This window comes from Bos taurus, chromosome 7 (genome assembly GCF_002263795.3).
Source record: "Bos taurus isolate L1 Dominette 01449 registration number 42190680 breed Hereford chromosome 7, ARS-UCD2.0, whole genome shotgun sequence".
NCBI classification, from domain to species: Eukaryota; Metazoa; Chordata; class Mammalia; order Artiodactyla; family Bovidae; genus Bos; species Bos taurus.
Window position 1 is genome coordinate 31,940,276 of NC_037334.1, and position 16,286 is coordinate 31,956,561.

General features: G+C 37.1%; 1 long non-coding RNA gene across 1 annotated transcript in view; it reads left to right on the forward strand.

The window, feature by feature from the left end:
- LOC101907246 (uncharacterized) overlaps nucleotides 1-15,704 on the forward strand; it is a 92,127-nt gene extending 76,423 nt beyond the window's left edge. The window contains exon 4 of the long non-coding RNA XR_003035569.2: nucleotides 11,897-15,704. This is a non-coding gene — a long non-coding RNA (uncharacterized lncRNA). The remainder of the gene's footprint in view (nucleotides 1-11,896) is intronic.
- The last annotated feature ends 582 nt before the right edge of the window (nucleotides 15,705-16,286 follow it).

Sequence of the window (16,286 nt, forward strand, 5' to 3'; positions counted from 1 at the left end):
AGTCCAACTCTCACATCCATACATGACCACTGGAAAGACCATAGCTTTGACTAGATGGACCTTTGTTGATAAAGTAATGTCTCTGCTTTTTAATATGTTGTCTAGTTGGGTCATAACTTTCCTTCCAAGGAGCAAGCATCTTTTAATTTCATGATTGCAATCACCATCTGAGTGATTTTTGGGCCCCCAAAAATAAAGTCAGCCACTGTTCCCACTGTTTTCCCATCTATTTGCCATGAAATGATGGAACTGGATTCCATGATCTTCGTTTTCTGAATGTTGAGCTTTAAGCCAACTTTTTCCTCTCCTCTTTCACCTTCATCAAGAAACTCTTTAGTTCTTCTTCACTTTGTGCCATAAGAGTGGTGTTATCTGCATATCTGAGATTATTGATATTTCTCCTGGCAAGTTTGATTCTAGCTTGTGCTTCCTCCAGCCCAGCATTTCTCATAATGTATTCTGCATATAAGTTAAATAAGCAGGGTGACAATATACAGCCTTGACGTACTCCTTTTCCTATTTGGAACCACTCTGTTGTTCCATGTCCAGTTCTAACTGTTGCTTCCTGGACTGCATACAGGTTTCTCAAGAGGCAGGTCAGGTGGTCTGGTATTCCCATCTCTTGAAGAATTTTCCACAGTTTGTTGTGATCCACACAGTCAAAGTTTGGCGTAGTCAATAAAGCAGAAATAGATATTTTCTGGAACTCTCTTGCTTGTTCGATTATCCAGCGGATGTTGGCAATTTGATCTGTAGTTCCTTTGCCTTTTCTAAAACAAGCTTGAACAGCTGGAAGTTCACGGTTGATGTATTGCTGAAGCCTGGCTTGGAGAATTTTGAGCATTACTTTACTAGCGTGTGAGATGAGTGCAATTGTGTGGTAGTTTGAGCATTTTTTGGCATCGCCTTTCTTTGGGATTGGAATGAAAACTGACCTTTTCCAGTCCTGTGGCTACTGCTGAGTTTTCCAAATTTTCTGTCATATTGAGTGCAGCCCTTTCAGAGAATCATCTTTTAGGATTTGAAATGGTTCAACTGGAATTCCATCACCTCCACTAGCTTTGTTCATAGTATATGGACATATTTTCAGCCAAATTATTGTCAAAAGAGAATTAAGAAAATGGTTTACTTCTGACAGAATAATACGTCTCATTTCAAATATCCAGGTATGTTTTAAAAATGGGTCTTCAATAATCTTCATCTACTCTTTTTATAATTTATAATTTTCCTCATTATAATGGGTCAAATAAACAAATAATTATAGCAAAAACTAACTGAAAGCTTACCAAGTGCCAGCTACTGTTTTAAGCTTTCTCCATTTTTACCTCATTTACCCATCAAAAAGCTAAAAAAAACTATTATCTTTATTTCTATTGTGCAAGTGAGGAAATGGGTTAAAGGGAGGATAGATAATTTGCCCAAGGGCACACAACTGGTTTTCAAGACAATATAGAGTCAAAGAAAGACTGCTTGATTCTAGATTTGTGTCTTAATCAATACTGCCTCTTAGAGAAAGGTTAAAGTACAAGTGCATCCGTTAAAGATAATCCGCATCTGCAGTAACTAGCTGTGTGTCGTGTGTGCTCAATCGTGTCTGACTCTGTGTGACCCCATGGACTGTAGCTCACCAGGCTCCTCTGTCCATGGGATTATCCAGGTATTAATACTGGAGTGGGTTGCCATGCCCTCCTACAGAGGATCTTCCTGATGCAGGGATCTAACCTGTCTCTTGAGTCTCCTGCACTGGCAGACAAATTATTTACCACTGTGTACCTGGGAAGCCCTGACACAACTATTAATAGGTATTAATTGGAGAGGTTAAAAGGAAATTGAAATGTGAACTATTTTGAAACAACTTTCTGTTGTAGCAAACTAGCAGCTGGCTTTAAAATCATTTTTGTTTCTTCATCCTTGGCAAAACTTTACTTTTCAGAGATTCTGGCTGGAGTCCATTAAACCTGGATACTGGAAGGGAGAAAAAAATACATTTTGTACTTGATCCGAGGCTGAACTTTATATAAAGATCATGCCACATAACAGGTGTTAAACAAATTATTTTATGGTAGACTGAGGATGGCATTAGATTCTAAATTGCTATCTCATTTTAAACTGATTTGTTTAAACTGATTCCAGTTTACAGACTATCTCATTCCCATTACTCCTTTGATGGAATTTATATCTAAATCTTAAATGAGAATATGACATTGATTCTGCAGTAAATTTTATATGTGTTTTGTATGGTATCATAGTTAGGAAGTGAAAGTGAAAATCACTCAGTCATGTCCGACTCTTTGCAACCCCATGGACTATATGGTCCATGGAATTCTCCAGGCCAGAATACTGGAGTCGGTAGCCTTTCCCTTCTCAAAGGGATCTTCTCAACCCAAGGATGGAACCCAGGTTTCCCACAATGCAGGTGGATTCTTTACCAGCTGAGTATAAGGGAAGCCCAAGAGCACTGGAATGGATGGCCTATCCCTTCTCCAGTGGATCTTCCCTACCCAGGAATTGAACTGGGGTCTCCTGCACTACAGGTGGATTCTTTACCAACATAGCTATCAGGGAACCCCATAAAGTAACTGGCAAACATTTTCTGGTGGTGATTCAATTTTCTGACATTTTAGAGTAATTCTGTATGTGTATAAATATATAGGCTAAAAAAATTAATAGATCAAGAATCAGAAGTCCTAAAGCTTAGTGGGGATTTCATAATATTATGTAAGGAAATTAACTTCCTCGAAATGGTGTTAATAACTCTGAGTTCTTGGACTTTTAATATTCATATCTAGTGGAGTTCAGGGACTTTTCAAAAGAATGGCCTCTAAAATTTTAAAAATCACAAATATAATCTAAAATTAATTGATATAAAAACATCTGGGGATATTTAAGGACCACGTAATCTAGTACTGAAACAAGATGTGACGGTTGGTGGTTGGCTTTTACCTTGGGAGTGTTTTTCGACCTTCACACTAGCAACACTTTGGACTAGATGTCTCTTTGTTGTGGATCTGTCCTGTGTGTTATACCACATTTAGCAGAATTCCCGGTGTCTAGATGATAGTACCCCCCCTTCCAGTTGTGACAATCAAAAATGTCTCCATATGTTGTCAAATATGCCATGGAGGCAAAATTGCCCCCATGGAGAACCATTATGCATTAGTGTCTAACAACAAGTTTAAGTGAAGAGGTACTTCCTTTTCTTTTTTTTTTCTAAATTGAAGTGTATGTGTGTGTGTTCAGTTGCTCGATTGTGTCTGACTCTTTGTGACCCTATGGACTGTAGCCCGCCAGGCTCCTCTGGAATTTTCCAGGCAAGAATACTGGAGTGGGTTGCCATTTCCTACTGCAAGGGATCTTCCCAACCCAGAGATTGAACCCAGATCTCCTGCATTGGCAGGTGGATTCTTTACCACTGAGCCACCTTTGATTTAAATTATTATATTGATTTCAGATGTACAGCATAGCGATTCAGTTTTTTTTATAGATAATGCTCAATTAAAAATTTTTGCAAGATAATGATCATAATTTCCTGTGCTATTCAATATATCCTTGTTGCTCATCTATTTTATATGTAGTAGTTTGTGTCTCTGAATCTCATACCCCATCTTGTCCTTCCTCCCTTTCCTCTCCGCACTGGTAACCACTAGATTGTTTTCTATATTTGTGAGTCTGTTTTGCAATATACTTTATTTTTTAGAATCTACATATCACTGATAATATATTATTTTTCTTATTTTAGCTGATTTATTTCATTGAGCATTTCTCTAGGTCCATCAGAATTCTGCAAACGGCAGAATTTAATTTCTTTTTTAAGGCTGAGTTATATATTTACATATATATATATGTATATACACACCACTTTGATGAGAGTTTTTTTTTTTTTATCATGAATGGGTGTTGAATCTGATAAAATTCTTTGTTTACCTGTATTATCATGTGATTTTTATCCTTTCTTTTGCTGTGTTCTGTATCATATTGATTGATTTGTAAATATTGAACCATTCTTATATTCCTGGAATAAATCCAACTTGATCAAAGTGTGTCATTCTTGTTATATATTGTTGAATTCAATTTGCTAATTTTTTTTTTTTTAGGATTTTTGCACCTCTATTCAACAAAGATATTGGCCTGTAATTTTCTTCTGTTGTAGTCTTTGTATGGTTTTTGATATGAGGGTTATGCTGGTAATCCATCCTTGTAGAATGGATTTGGGGGTGTTCTGTCCTCTTCAATTTTTTGGAATAAGTATTAGCTCTTCCTCCCTGGTGACTCAGTAGAAAATGATCTGCCTGTCAATGCAGGAGACACAAGTTCCATCCCTGGGTTGGGAAGATCCTGTGGAAGAGGGCATAGCAACCCACTCCAGTATTCTTGCCTGGAGAATTCCATGGACAGAGGAGCCTGGAATATTACAGTCTGTGGAGCTGTAAAGAGTCGGATATGACTTAGCAATGAAACAACAATATGTTTGGTAGAATTCCTTTTCGAAGCCGTCTGGTCCTGGGATTCTATTACCTGGGTATGTGTGCACTGTTAGCTGGGAGTTTTCTAAATTGCTAATTCAATTTCACTCCTAACAATGTATGCGTCCTCTAGGAGTGGAGTCTCTGTTTCCTCCAGTCCTGTGTAACTCCTGTGACCAAGACCCACTAGCCTTCAAAGCCAAATACTCTGGGGGCTCCTCCTTCTGATGCCAAACTGCCAGACTGGGGAGCTTGATGCAGAGCTCAGAACTCTCACCCACATGGGAGAACTTCCATGATATAATTCTTCTCCAGTTTGTGGGTTATCCATCCAGGGATATGGGATTTGAATATATTATGAATGCACCTCTCCTACCATCTCATTGTGATTTCTTATCTTTATATGTAGAAAATGTTTTTTAGTAGATTCCGATAATATTTACTGATGGTTGTTTGGCAGTTAGTTATGATTTTGGTGTTCTCGTGGGAGAAGGTTAGCCCAAGGCCTCTACTCCACCATCCTGTCTTCTCTATCATATTTCTGGAAGAGAGAGGCACTGATTCTTTGCACCAACTCTGAGGAATTTAGAACTCAGTTGAAGGACCTACCTGAGTCATGGGAGGTGGAGCTCATAATAGTTTTAATAGAGAAAAATCTTAGAATACTTGAGTCATCAGATATCATAGGATAGTGTAAACTTTCTGAAATAAGGGGACAAACCTGTACTGAAGCATGTAAGTATTATATTTACATTTCATTGCAGCATAATAATTTCATCTATCACACTACATTAATGTTGTTAATTTGAATATTATTGCTTTTCAATTTTGTTTGTATATATTTTTAACTCATTTTGGTGGTAGAATTAAAGCCCTAAGCATAAGCTCTAAGCATTAAGAGTTTATACATAGTTGTTGCTGTTCAGTGGCTAAGTCATGACTGATTATGACCACATGGACTGCAGCAAGCCAGGACTCCCTGTCCCTCACTATCTCCAGGTGTTTACATATATTTAACAAACATGATAATAAAAATTATCAACACCAGAAAGACTCAAAGATGATTTTTAACATTGAAAGGGATTAGTGCATTTCTGAAGTTTGAGAAACACTGGATTTGAAGTATCAGAGGTTGAATGGAGGCAAGGGCAGCAGATCAATGGGGGAAAGTCATCCCTGATAAATTTGGGGGAAACTCTAGACTTAGATGCTGAACTTGTGCTGCATCATCTTAACTTACGTCAAGCACATAAGAAATTAAAATACCTAAATTTACACCTAAAAAAAAACTAGAAAAAGAAGAAACAAAGAGCCTCAGGGTTAGTAGAAGGAAAGAAATGATAAAAATTAGGTCAGAAATAAATGAAAAAGAAACAAAGGAGACCATAGCCAAAATCAAAACTAAAAGCTTGTTCTTTGATAAGATAAATAAAATAGACAAACCAGTAGCCAGATTCATCAAGAAAAAAATGGAGAAGAATCAAATAAAAAAAATTAAAAATGAAAATGGAGAAATCACAATAGACAACACAGAAATACAAAGGATCATAAGATACTACTATCAGCAACTATATGCCAATAAAATGGACAACTTAGAAGAAATGGATGAATTCTTAGAAAAATATAACCTTCCAAACCTGAACCAGGAAGAAATAGAAAATCTTAACAGACCCATCACAAGCATGGAAACTGAAACTATAATAAAAATCTTCCAACAACAAAAGCCCAGGATCAGAGGGCTTCACAGGTGAATTCTACCAAAAATTTAGAGAAGAGCTAACACCTATCCTACCCAAACTGTTCCAGAAAATTGCAGAGGAAGGTAAACTGCCAAACTCATTCTATGAGGACACTATCACCCGAATACCAAAACCAGACAAAGATGCCACACAACAAAAGAAAACTACAGGCCAATATCATTGATGAACACTAATGCAAAAATCCTCAACAAAATTCTAGCAAACAGAATCCAACAACATATTAAAAAGATCATACATCATGACCAAGAGAGCTTTATCCCAGGGATGCAAGGATTCTTCAATATTCACAAATCAGTCAATGTGATACACCACATTAACAAATTGAAAGATTAAAAACCATATGATTGGTTTTTAAGAATCCTTGCATCCCTGGGATAAAGCTCTCTTGGTCATGATGTACGATCTTTTTAATATGTTGTTGGGTTCTGTTTGCACGATACTGGATGCTTGGGGCTAGTGCACTGGGATGACCCAGAGGGATGGTATGGGGAGGGAGGAGGGAGGAGGGTTCAGGATGGGGAACACATGTATACCTGTGATGGATTCATTTTGATATTTGGCAAAACTAATACAATTATGTAAAGTTTAAAAATAAAATAAAATTAAAAAAAACCATATGATTATCTCAATAGATGCAGAGAAAGCCTTTGACAAAATTCAACATCCATTTATGATAGGGAAAAACAAAACAAAACAAAACAGAAAGCAGGCATAGAAGGAGCATACCTCAACATAATAAAAGCCATATATGATAAACCCACAGCAAACATTATCTTCAATGGTGAAAAATTGAAAACATTTCCCTTAAAGTTGGGAACAAAGACAAGGGTGCCCACTCTCACCACTACTATTCAACATAGTTTTGGAAGTTTTAGCCACAGCAATCAGAGAAGAAAAAGGAATAAAAGGAATCCAGATGGGAAAAGAAGAAGTAAAACTCACTGTTTGCAGATGGCATGATCCTCTACAAAGAAAACCCTAAAGACTCCACCAGAAAATTACTAGAGCTAATCAATGAATATAGTAAAGTTGCAGGATATAAAATTAACACACAGAAATCCCTTGCATTCCTGTTCACTAACAATGAGAAAACAGAGAAGTTAAGGAAACAATTCTATTCACCATTGCAATGAAAAGAATAAAATACTTAGGAATAAATATACCTAAAGAAACAAAAGACCTCTATATAGAAAGCTATAAAACACTGATGAAAGAAATCAAAGATGACACAAATAGATGGAAAAATATACCATATTCATGGATCGGAAGATTCAATATAGTGAAAATGAGTATACTACCCAAAGTAATCTATAGATTCAATGCAAGCGCTATCAAGCTACCAATGGTGTTTTTCAGAGAACTAGAACAAATAATTTCACAATTTGTATGGAAATACAAAAAACCTTGATAGCCAAAGCAATCTTGAAAAAGAAGAATGGAATTGGAGGAATCAACCTGCCTGACTTCAGACTATACTGCAAAGCTACAGTCATCAAGACAGTATGGTACTGGCACAAAGACAGAAATATAGGTCAGTGGAACAAATAGAAAGCCCAGAGATAAATCCACACAGCTATGGACACCCTATCTTTGACAAAGGAGGCAAGAATATACAATGGAGAAAAGACAATCTCTTTAACAAGTGGTGCTGGGACAACTAGTCAACCACTTGTAAAAGAATGAAACTAGAACGCTTTCTAACACCATACACAAAAATAAACTCAAAATTGATTAAAGATCTAAATTTAAGACCAGAAACTATAAAACTCCTAAAGGAATACATAGGCAAAACACTCTCTGACATAAATCACAGCAGGATCCTCCATGACCCACCTGCCAGAGTAATGGAAATAAAAGCAAAAATAAACTATTGGGACCTAATTAAACTTAAAAGCTTTTGCACAATGAAGGAAACTATAAGCAAAGTGAAAAGATAGCCTTCAGAATGGGAGAAAATAATAGCAAATGAAGCAACTGACAAAGACTTAATCTCAAAAATATACAAGCAGCTCATGCAGCTCAATTCCAGAAAAATAAATGACTGAATCAAAAAAATGGGCCAAAGCACTAAACAGACATTTCTCTAAATAAGATATACAGATGGCTAACAAACACATGAAAAGATGCTCAACATCACATATTATCAGAGAAATGCAAATCAACACCACAATGAGGTACCATCTCACATCAGTCAGAATGGCTACTATCAAAAAGTTTACAAACAATAAATGCTGGAGAGGGTGTGGAGAAAAGGGAACCCTCTTATACTGCTGGTGGGAATGCAAAGTGGTACAGCCACTATGGAGAACAGTGTGGAGATTCCTTAAAAAATGAAGTAGAACTCCCAAACGACCCAGCAATCCCACTGCTGGGCATACACACCAAGGAAACCAGAATTGAAAGAGACATGTGTACCCCAATGTTCATTGCAGCACTGTTTACAATAGCTAGGACATGGAAACAACCTAGATGTCCATCAGCAGATGAATGGATAAGAAAGCTGTGGTATATATACACAATGGAATATTACTCAGCTATTAAAAAGAACGCATTTGAGTCAGTTCTAATGAGGTGAATGAAACTGGAATCTATTATACAGAATGAAGTAAGCCAGAAAGAAAAACACCAATACAGTATATTAACACATATATATGGAATTTAGAAGATGGTAATGATGACCCTATATGCAAGACAACAAAAGAGACACAGATGTAAAGAACAGACTTTTGGACTCTGTGGGGGCAGGCGAAGGTGGAGTGATTTGAGAGAGCATTGAAAGATGTATATTACCATATGTGAAATAAATCCCCAGTCCAGGTTCAAGGCATGAGACAGGGCACTCAGGGCCATTTCACTGGGAAGACCCTTAGGGATGGGATGGGGAGGGAGATGGGAGGGGAGTTCAGGATGGGGGACATATGTACACCCATGGCTGATTCATGTCAATGTATGGCAAAAATCACTACAATATTGTAAAGCAATTAGCCTCCAATTAAATTAATTTACAAAAAAAAATCAATGTTCTCTTTTTTATAACTAATAAAATTACAGAGACTGCTCACTGAGTTATTCGGTATATTTCCTGTTGAAAATATAAAAAAGTTTATAAACACACTGTTGCCTTGTGTAAAGTGCAATGTGAAAAGAATGCTTATTTAAGCAAGATTGCTTCAATTTTGATCATAACTGAAGACATCAGAAACAGAGATGGAATTGGGTATATTTTCAGGTGACTTTGACAATTTATTGTGTCACATTGTCCAAACAAATCACCCCTTGTGATTTTAGGGCAAGTGTAATGGTCTCACAGGCTGAAGATCATGCTCTCTTCATCTGATATGCTCCCATTCCCTTCAGTTGTTGTTACTTTACTTCTCTGTTGTACTGATTTGAAGAACCCTTGAGACTTCACTGCCCTATATACCAAAGGAACTGGAAAACCTTCTGCTTCCAGCCATAATAATCCTTTGCCTCTTTTTTCTTTCATTATCTTCTTGTGGAGAGTGTTTTGGACTGGTGGTCAGCAAAGTACAAGGGTAAAATTGGTCATGAACTCGTCATGGTTGCAGTGGTTGAATTGGAAGCTCTAGCTCCAGGAGAGTTATAGATTATACTCATCCAGTCTATGGCCAGACCACACTGAACATGCCTGATCATGTCTGAGCTCAGAAGCTAAGCATGGTTGCGCCTGGTTAGTACTTGGATGGAAGATTATACTCATCCTGATAAAAATATAGGCAATAAATCAGACAAAAATTTTACTACAATATTAGGATGGGCCTTTGTTAATTAGGCTCACTCCTTCAAAAAGTTAGATGACTCAGGTTACATTTTAGATACAACTTTTGGAAAGAAACATTATTTGGTAATTAATTGGACATAATTTTCACAAAGTCTAACTGAAAAGAAGACTGTTTATGCAATTTATCTGTCACTTTATGAGCTCTAATATATAGTACTTATGCTTTGAGGTCCTGATGTTTGAAAAAGGAAATTCTTCAAATTACTGATTTTTGAATCAAGTCTCTCATTCTTATAAATAAAATCAGCATTGTTTGATAGAAAAATTTAAGTCCCTGTTTCATAATGTCAGATTTCAGTAAGATAAGTGAAAAATGTAGGTCTAGATTCTTGTCACCATAGTTGGGTTGTAAACCCCAATACTTTTTATGGATGTAACTTGTACTGAGTTTGTTAAAGCTATGGAAAGAAATCCCAAGAAACAGGAATAGAGACTGTAACTTTCTGAAAGTTCATAAGCTCATTGAAAATTGTTTGGACATATTTCTGATTATCTTTGTAAAAGAAACAAGGTCTGATCTCTTCCAAAAGACCAGTCTTCCAGAAGATGCACAAATGTGCTTTATGTATTGACATATTTCTCAGAACTTTAAATTGTTGAAACCAAGTATATCTGAAATTTTATGAAACAAATTCTCTCTTGACTATATTATTTGTTGTCTCTTGAACTTATATTTATATTATAGGGGAACAAGCTGTCATGGTTATTTTAAAATTGCATTTTGAAATTCACTTATATTATGGGTAAATCTGGTTCTATATTGATAAGAAATAAAAAAGCTAAATGATGAAAAATTCATTCCTCTTAAAGATTCAAAAATCATTCCTTTTAAACATATTTTTATTTTATGTTTTAAATAGAAGTAACTTCTAAGTGGAATGCTTTCAGGTATGTGCATCACAAGCTACCTATTATTTTTTATTCTTGAGGAAGAATTCTTTTCTAAGAAGATAATGCTCATGACTGTGGGCATTGAAAGCTGGAATTTCAGGTATCAGACCAGAAAAAATACTTTCAAGCCTTTGATCTGAAATAAAGAGCCATCTGAATAAAGTAGAGACTGATCATCAACCACAAAGAATCTAGACAACCCTTTCCTGGATCTGGTTTTATAACACTAGAGCACTTTTTCTTCCCTGTTGCAACTTTTCCCCATTGTTCTTATTATGCATGTTTTCCAAGTACAGACTAAAGTATCATGTTTTTCTATTTCTTCTCTGCATCAGAGAGGATTACCTAAGGAATATGGAAATATATTTTCATTGCTAAGTTTTGAGACATATACTTCATTTTCCTTCTATTTCTCTCCATTTTCCTACCTTTCTCCTCATTTAGGGGAGATTTCTTCTCCATCAGTTATAGAATTAACTTTGTGTATAAAGAAAGGCAATGTCTCAGATGCTAATAAAGAATAATTTTCATTGAAGCATTTTTCATAAGATTTGAAACATTACAAAGAGATCTAAATAATTCTTGTCAGAGAGGGAACTCTAATTCTCATGACTTTGGCAATCATTCATTCAGCAACTACTTCCTGTATGCCTAAGATGTACAGGGCACAGTGTATATCTCCATATATTAATTAGAAATTGTCATCTAAAAAATATAGTCACAACCTGAAAGTAAAGAGTTATTTTAGTTGGTGGGAATGTTTATGACTCTAAGCCTGGGAGATAGCATCTCAGTAGCTCTGAGAAAACTGCTCCAAGGAGGCAGGAGGGGAAGTCAGGATATATACAAGTTTGCAACAAAGGAAGCAGGCACTCTGAACATCAAAGATCAGGTATCAAGTTAAGGAATTTGGCATTCTATGTTTGGGAAGATGCAAGCCTCTGGGCTCACAGAATTCATTCTTTTCATATGCATTTCAGCTATCTGAGGCCAATCCTGCTTCCTTGATCACCATGCTTCTTGGATTCTCCCAGCTCCTCATCTTGCATTCGCCTAGCTCCTCATGAATCAAGTGGCAGCATCTGCAGGATCACAGTTTGGGGAACCAGAAATCACTGATGGCTGTGACAATTCTTGTTTATGGATATGGCAGATATTTTCATTTCACAAAATTGCCCGTGTCTTCCTGTAGGAGAAATAAATACTTAATTCAAATTAGAACTATGTCTAGTCAAAGCTATGGCTTTTCCAGTAGTCATGTATGGTTGTGAGAGTTGGACTGTAAAGAAAGCTGAATGCCGAAGAATTGATGTTTTTGAACTGTGGCCTTGGAGAAGACTCTTGAGAGACCCTTGGACTGCAAGATCAAACCAGTCAATCCTAAAGGAGATCAGTCCTGAATATTCATGGGAAGGATGGATGCTGAAGCTGAAACTCCAATACTTTGGCCACTTGATGCGAAGAACTGACTCATTTGAAAAGACCCTGATGCTGGGAAAGATTGAGGGTGGGAGGAGAAGGGGACAACAGAAACAAGATCATTGGATGGCATCGACTCAATGGAAGTGAATTTGAACAAACTCTGGGAGATAGTGAAGAACAGGAAAGGCAGGCATGCTGTAGTTCACAGGGTCACAGAGTCAGGCACAACTGAGAGACTGAAAAACAAATTTATCATAAACCCACTTGAAGAGCCAAGAATGCTTCCTAGAAAATAAATGGCATTTGAGCTGGATCTAATATATAAACAACAGTTTTACCATGGAAGAACAGAGAAAAGGACATCCAAAGAAAGTAGAAGAATATATTCAAATGCATAGAGGTAGTATCTTATGAAATATAAGGAAGTGTGGTAGACTAAATATTTAAACTTTTTTTTTTTCAGCTCAAGACACAGCGTATCACTGACTTTTCCCACTTTTCACCAACCATCTTTATGCTGTTTAACCAACTTTTCCCAGCCCTACCTAGTCACCCCAGTTGAAAGACCTGGTGCAGCTTTGCCCAGCACTTGGAACATTCCTGATCAGAGTTGAAGTCTTATTGATTTCTTTGGTCCCAGCAACAAGGAGAGTCTGGAATCAATCCTGTTATCCTGAATCCAGGTTCAGCTGTGTGGGGGTGGGGAGGTGAGAAGGGGGGGTGAGCTACATACCAGCTCTACCACTTCTTTGGTCCACTGTGCTAAACTTCAGCTAAACTGCCAGTCTCTTCCTCTAGTTCAGGGTCCTACTCCCAGCATCCTCATTCCTAGATGCCCTACTATTTTGAAGGGCTTGGTTGGTCCATACTGACAATACAATTGTTTATGTAAAAATATAGTTCCTGCTATCTGTTCTCCTGCCAATGTGCATTTTTCCCTGCTATGAATCTCCTTTAATGTCAAACCTTGATATAACCAAGACTGATGAGTCCACATCACTTTGATACTGCTGTTGGAACACTTTGTCTATCAGCATCCCTTCTCTCTATTTTGAGGCCAGTTCTAAACTCAGGCCAGCTTCTCAGTGAAACACTTGGGATATTTTTATGAAAGTAACAGAAAACTTATTTGAGCTAATCTAAGAGTGATTGAGACTAGGAAACATTTATTGAAAGAGTATGGGACTTCCTAGGTGGCTCAGTGGTAAAGAATCCATCTATCAATGCAGGAGACACAGGAGACATGGATTCGACCCCTAGATCAGGAATATCCCTGATAAAGGAAAGAGCAACCCACTCCAGTATTCTTTCCTGGAAAATCCCATGGACAGAGGAGCCTGATGGGCTACAGTCCATGGGATCATAAAGAGCTGGACATGGCTAAGCGACTAAGCACACATGCATATGGGAGTTTCTCCCACATAGACAAAAATGTTATAGGATTAAATCTTTGTAAAGGTAATATTGAGTCCAGAGGCAGCAGGAAATGATGGGCCGTTTGTTCAAGATGCCATCACCTCGTAATGAAATCAACTGCATATCTTTTCTCTTGAGATCCTGAGCTTAATTCCAGAGAGAGTTAAGTTCCTTAGAGTAATTGTGTATGTTTGAATGGTCTAGATTAATCTATGTTTTCCCCTTCCATTTGGGCCCCTTAATTGGTGTCCCACAGTCAGTGGGAACAGAGTAAACATCCAAACAAAATGATAGTACTACACACAGAAGTTGTCATGGAGATTGAGTGAGCTATTCCAATACTATCAACTGTACTCAGCCTCTCTTTTTGTGTATGGTCTAAGTTATTTTCTCCACACTGGCTGATACTATTTGGGTCCAGTATGCATCAAGATTAAGCCCTTTCAATGTATGACAATACTAGAAACTAGAGTTGCATTTTCCTTTATGGGGCTTCTTGAAGGATTCTCTTAAATGTTGGTCATCTAGGTTGCTTCCATGTCCTGGTTACTGTAAATAGGGCTACAATGAACATTGGGGTATGTGCAAATTATGGTTTTCTTAGGGTATACACCCATGAGTGACATTTCTGGGTCATATGGTTGTTTAATTTTTAGAGTTTTAAGGAATCTCCATACTGTTCTCTATAGTGGTTGTGTCAATTTACATTCCCACACTACTGTTAAGAAAGTTCCTTTTTATTCACACCCTCTCCAGAATTTATTATCTGTACATTTTTTGATGATGGCCATTCTGACCAATGTGAGGTAAAATAGATAGCTAGTGAGATGCTGTTATATAGCACAGGGAACTCAGATCGGTGCTCTGTGATGACATAGAGGGGTGGGAGGGAGGTATATGTATCAGATCAGATCAGTCGCTCAGTCATGTCCGACTCTGCGACACCATGAATTGCAGCATGCCAGGCCTCCCTGTCCATCACCAACTCCCGGAGTTCACTGTGACTCACATCCATCGAGTCAGTGATGCCATCCAGCCATCTCATCCTCTGTCGTCCCCTTCTCCTCTTGCCCCCAATCCCTCCCAGCATAGAGTCTTTTCCAATGAGTCAACTCTTCACATGAGGTGGCCAAAGTACTGGAGTTTCAGCTTTAGCATCATTCCTTCCAAAGAACATCCAGGGCTGATCTCCTTCAGAATGGACTGGTTGGATCTCCTTGCAGTCCAAGGGACTCTCAAGAGTCTTCTCCAACACCACAGTTCAAAAGCATCAATTCTTCGGCGCTCAGCCTTCTTCACAGTCCAACTCTTACATCCATACATGACCACAGGAAAAACCATAGCCTTGACTAGACAAACCTTTGTTGGCAAAGTAATGTCTCTGCTTTTGAATATGCTATCTAGGTTGGTCATAACTTTCCTTCCAAGGAGTAAGCGTCTTTTAATTTCATGGCTGCAGTCACCATCTGTAGTGATTTTGGAGCCCAGAAAAATAAAGTCTGACACTTTTCCCACAGTTTCCCCATCTATAATCTAATTCATGTGGTTCTACAGAAGAAGCTAGCACAGCATTGTAAAGCAATTATATTCCATTAAAAATTATAAATTTCTTCAAAAAAATAAACAATGTTTGGTCAGACTTGGGTTGTTTGCCTAATGGAATTAGAATCCAAAAGTCTGTAGTCAAGGGACCACATTTACTTTACTTCTGTTAGACTTGAGAGGAATAACAAGATACGATATCATAACTATAACTAATTCTGGTAAAATCTACTGAAGCCTGAAAATGAAAAAAGTAATTTGAATACAAATTACATCTGTGCCTGTTGTAGTTTAATATATTTTGCAACTGTTAATTATGTAATTAATAAGATTTGATGTTTCTTATTATTGACTTGAGATTCAATACATATTTAAAAAAATTCTTTCTCTTAAAACAATACTGTAACATTTTAAATGTATGTAGTCCTTTTTTTTTTTTTTTTTTAATGTTGTTTCTAAATACCTGTCCTTAAAACATTTCTCTCTTTCCAATTGATCAGCCATGAATTTTATTGTTTTGCTTCACTTGAACAAAAGCTGAGTGGTCAACATATTAAGACAAGATGATATTTAAAGCTATTTTCAGTTAAAATATCTGTAGTCAGTGATTCTTTGACACTTCATTATATTGCTGGGCTTTATCTTTTCCTCTTGTGATGAGCATCTTCATACATATAAAAGAGTGCTTAGTTCAATAAATTATAGCCAATTTTGTCTCCTAATTTTGTTCGACTGTGATCTTCAGTATGTCAAAGTGGCTAACTTTAGCATTATGTCAACCAGACACTTTTGCAGAGAACTTTCCTCTTTTGATTACTCTCTAATTATTGGGTTGGCCAAAAGGTTCATTCAGTTTTTTTTTCTAGATAGCTCTAGTAGTGATTAGATGTCCAACTGAACTTATTCAAAACAATTTTGTATTGTGACAGCTGTCAAATCAGCATGCAAAAACAAATTGGTGAATTTGTATGTAGCCATTTTGATATTGAA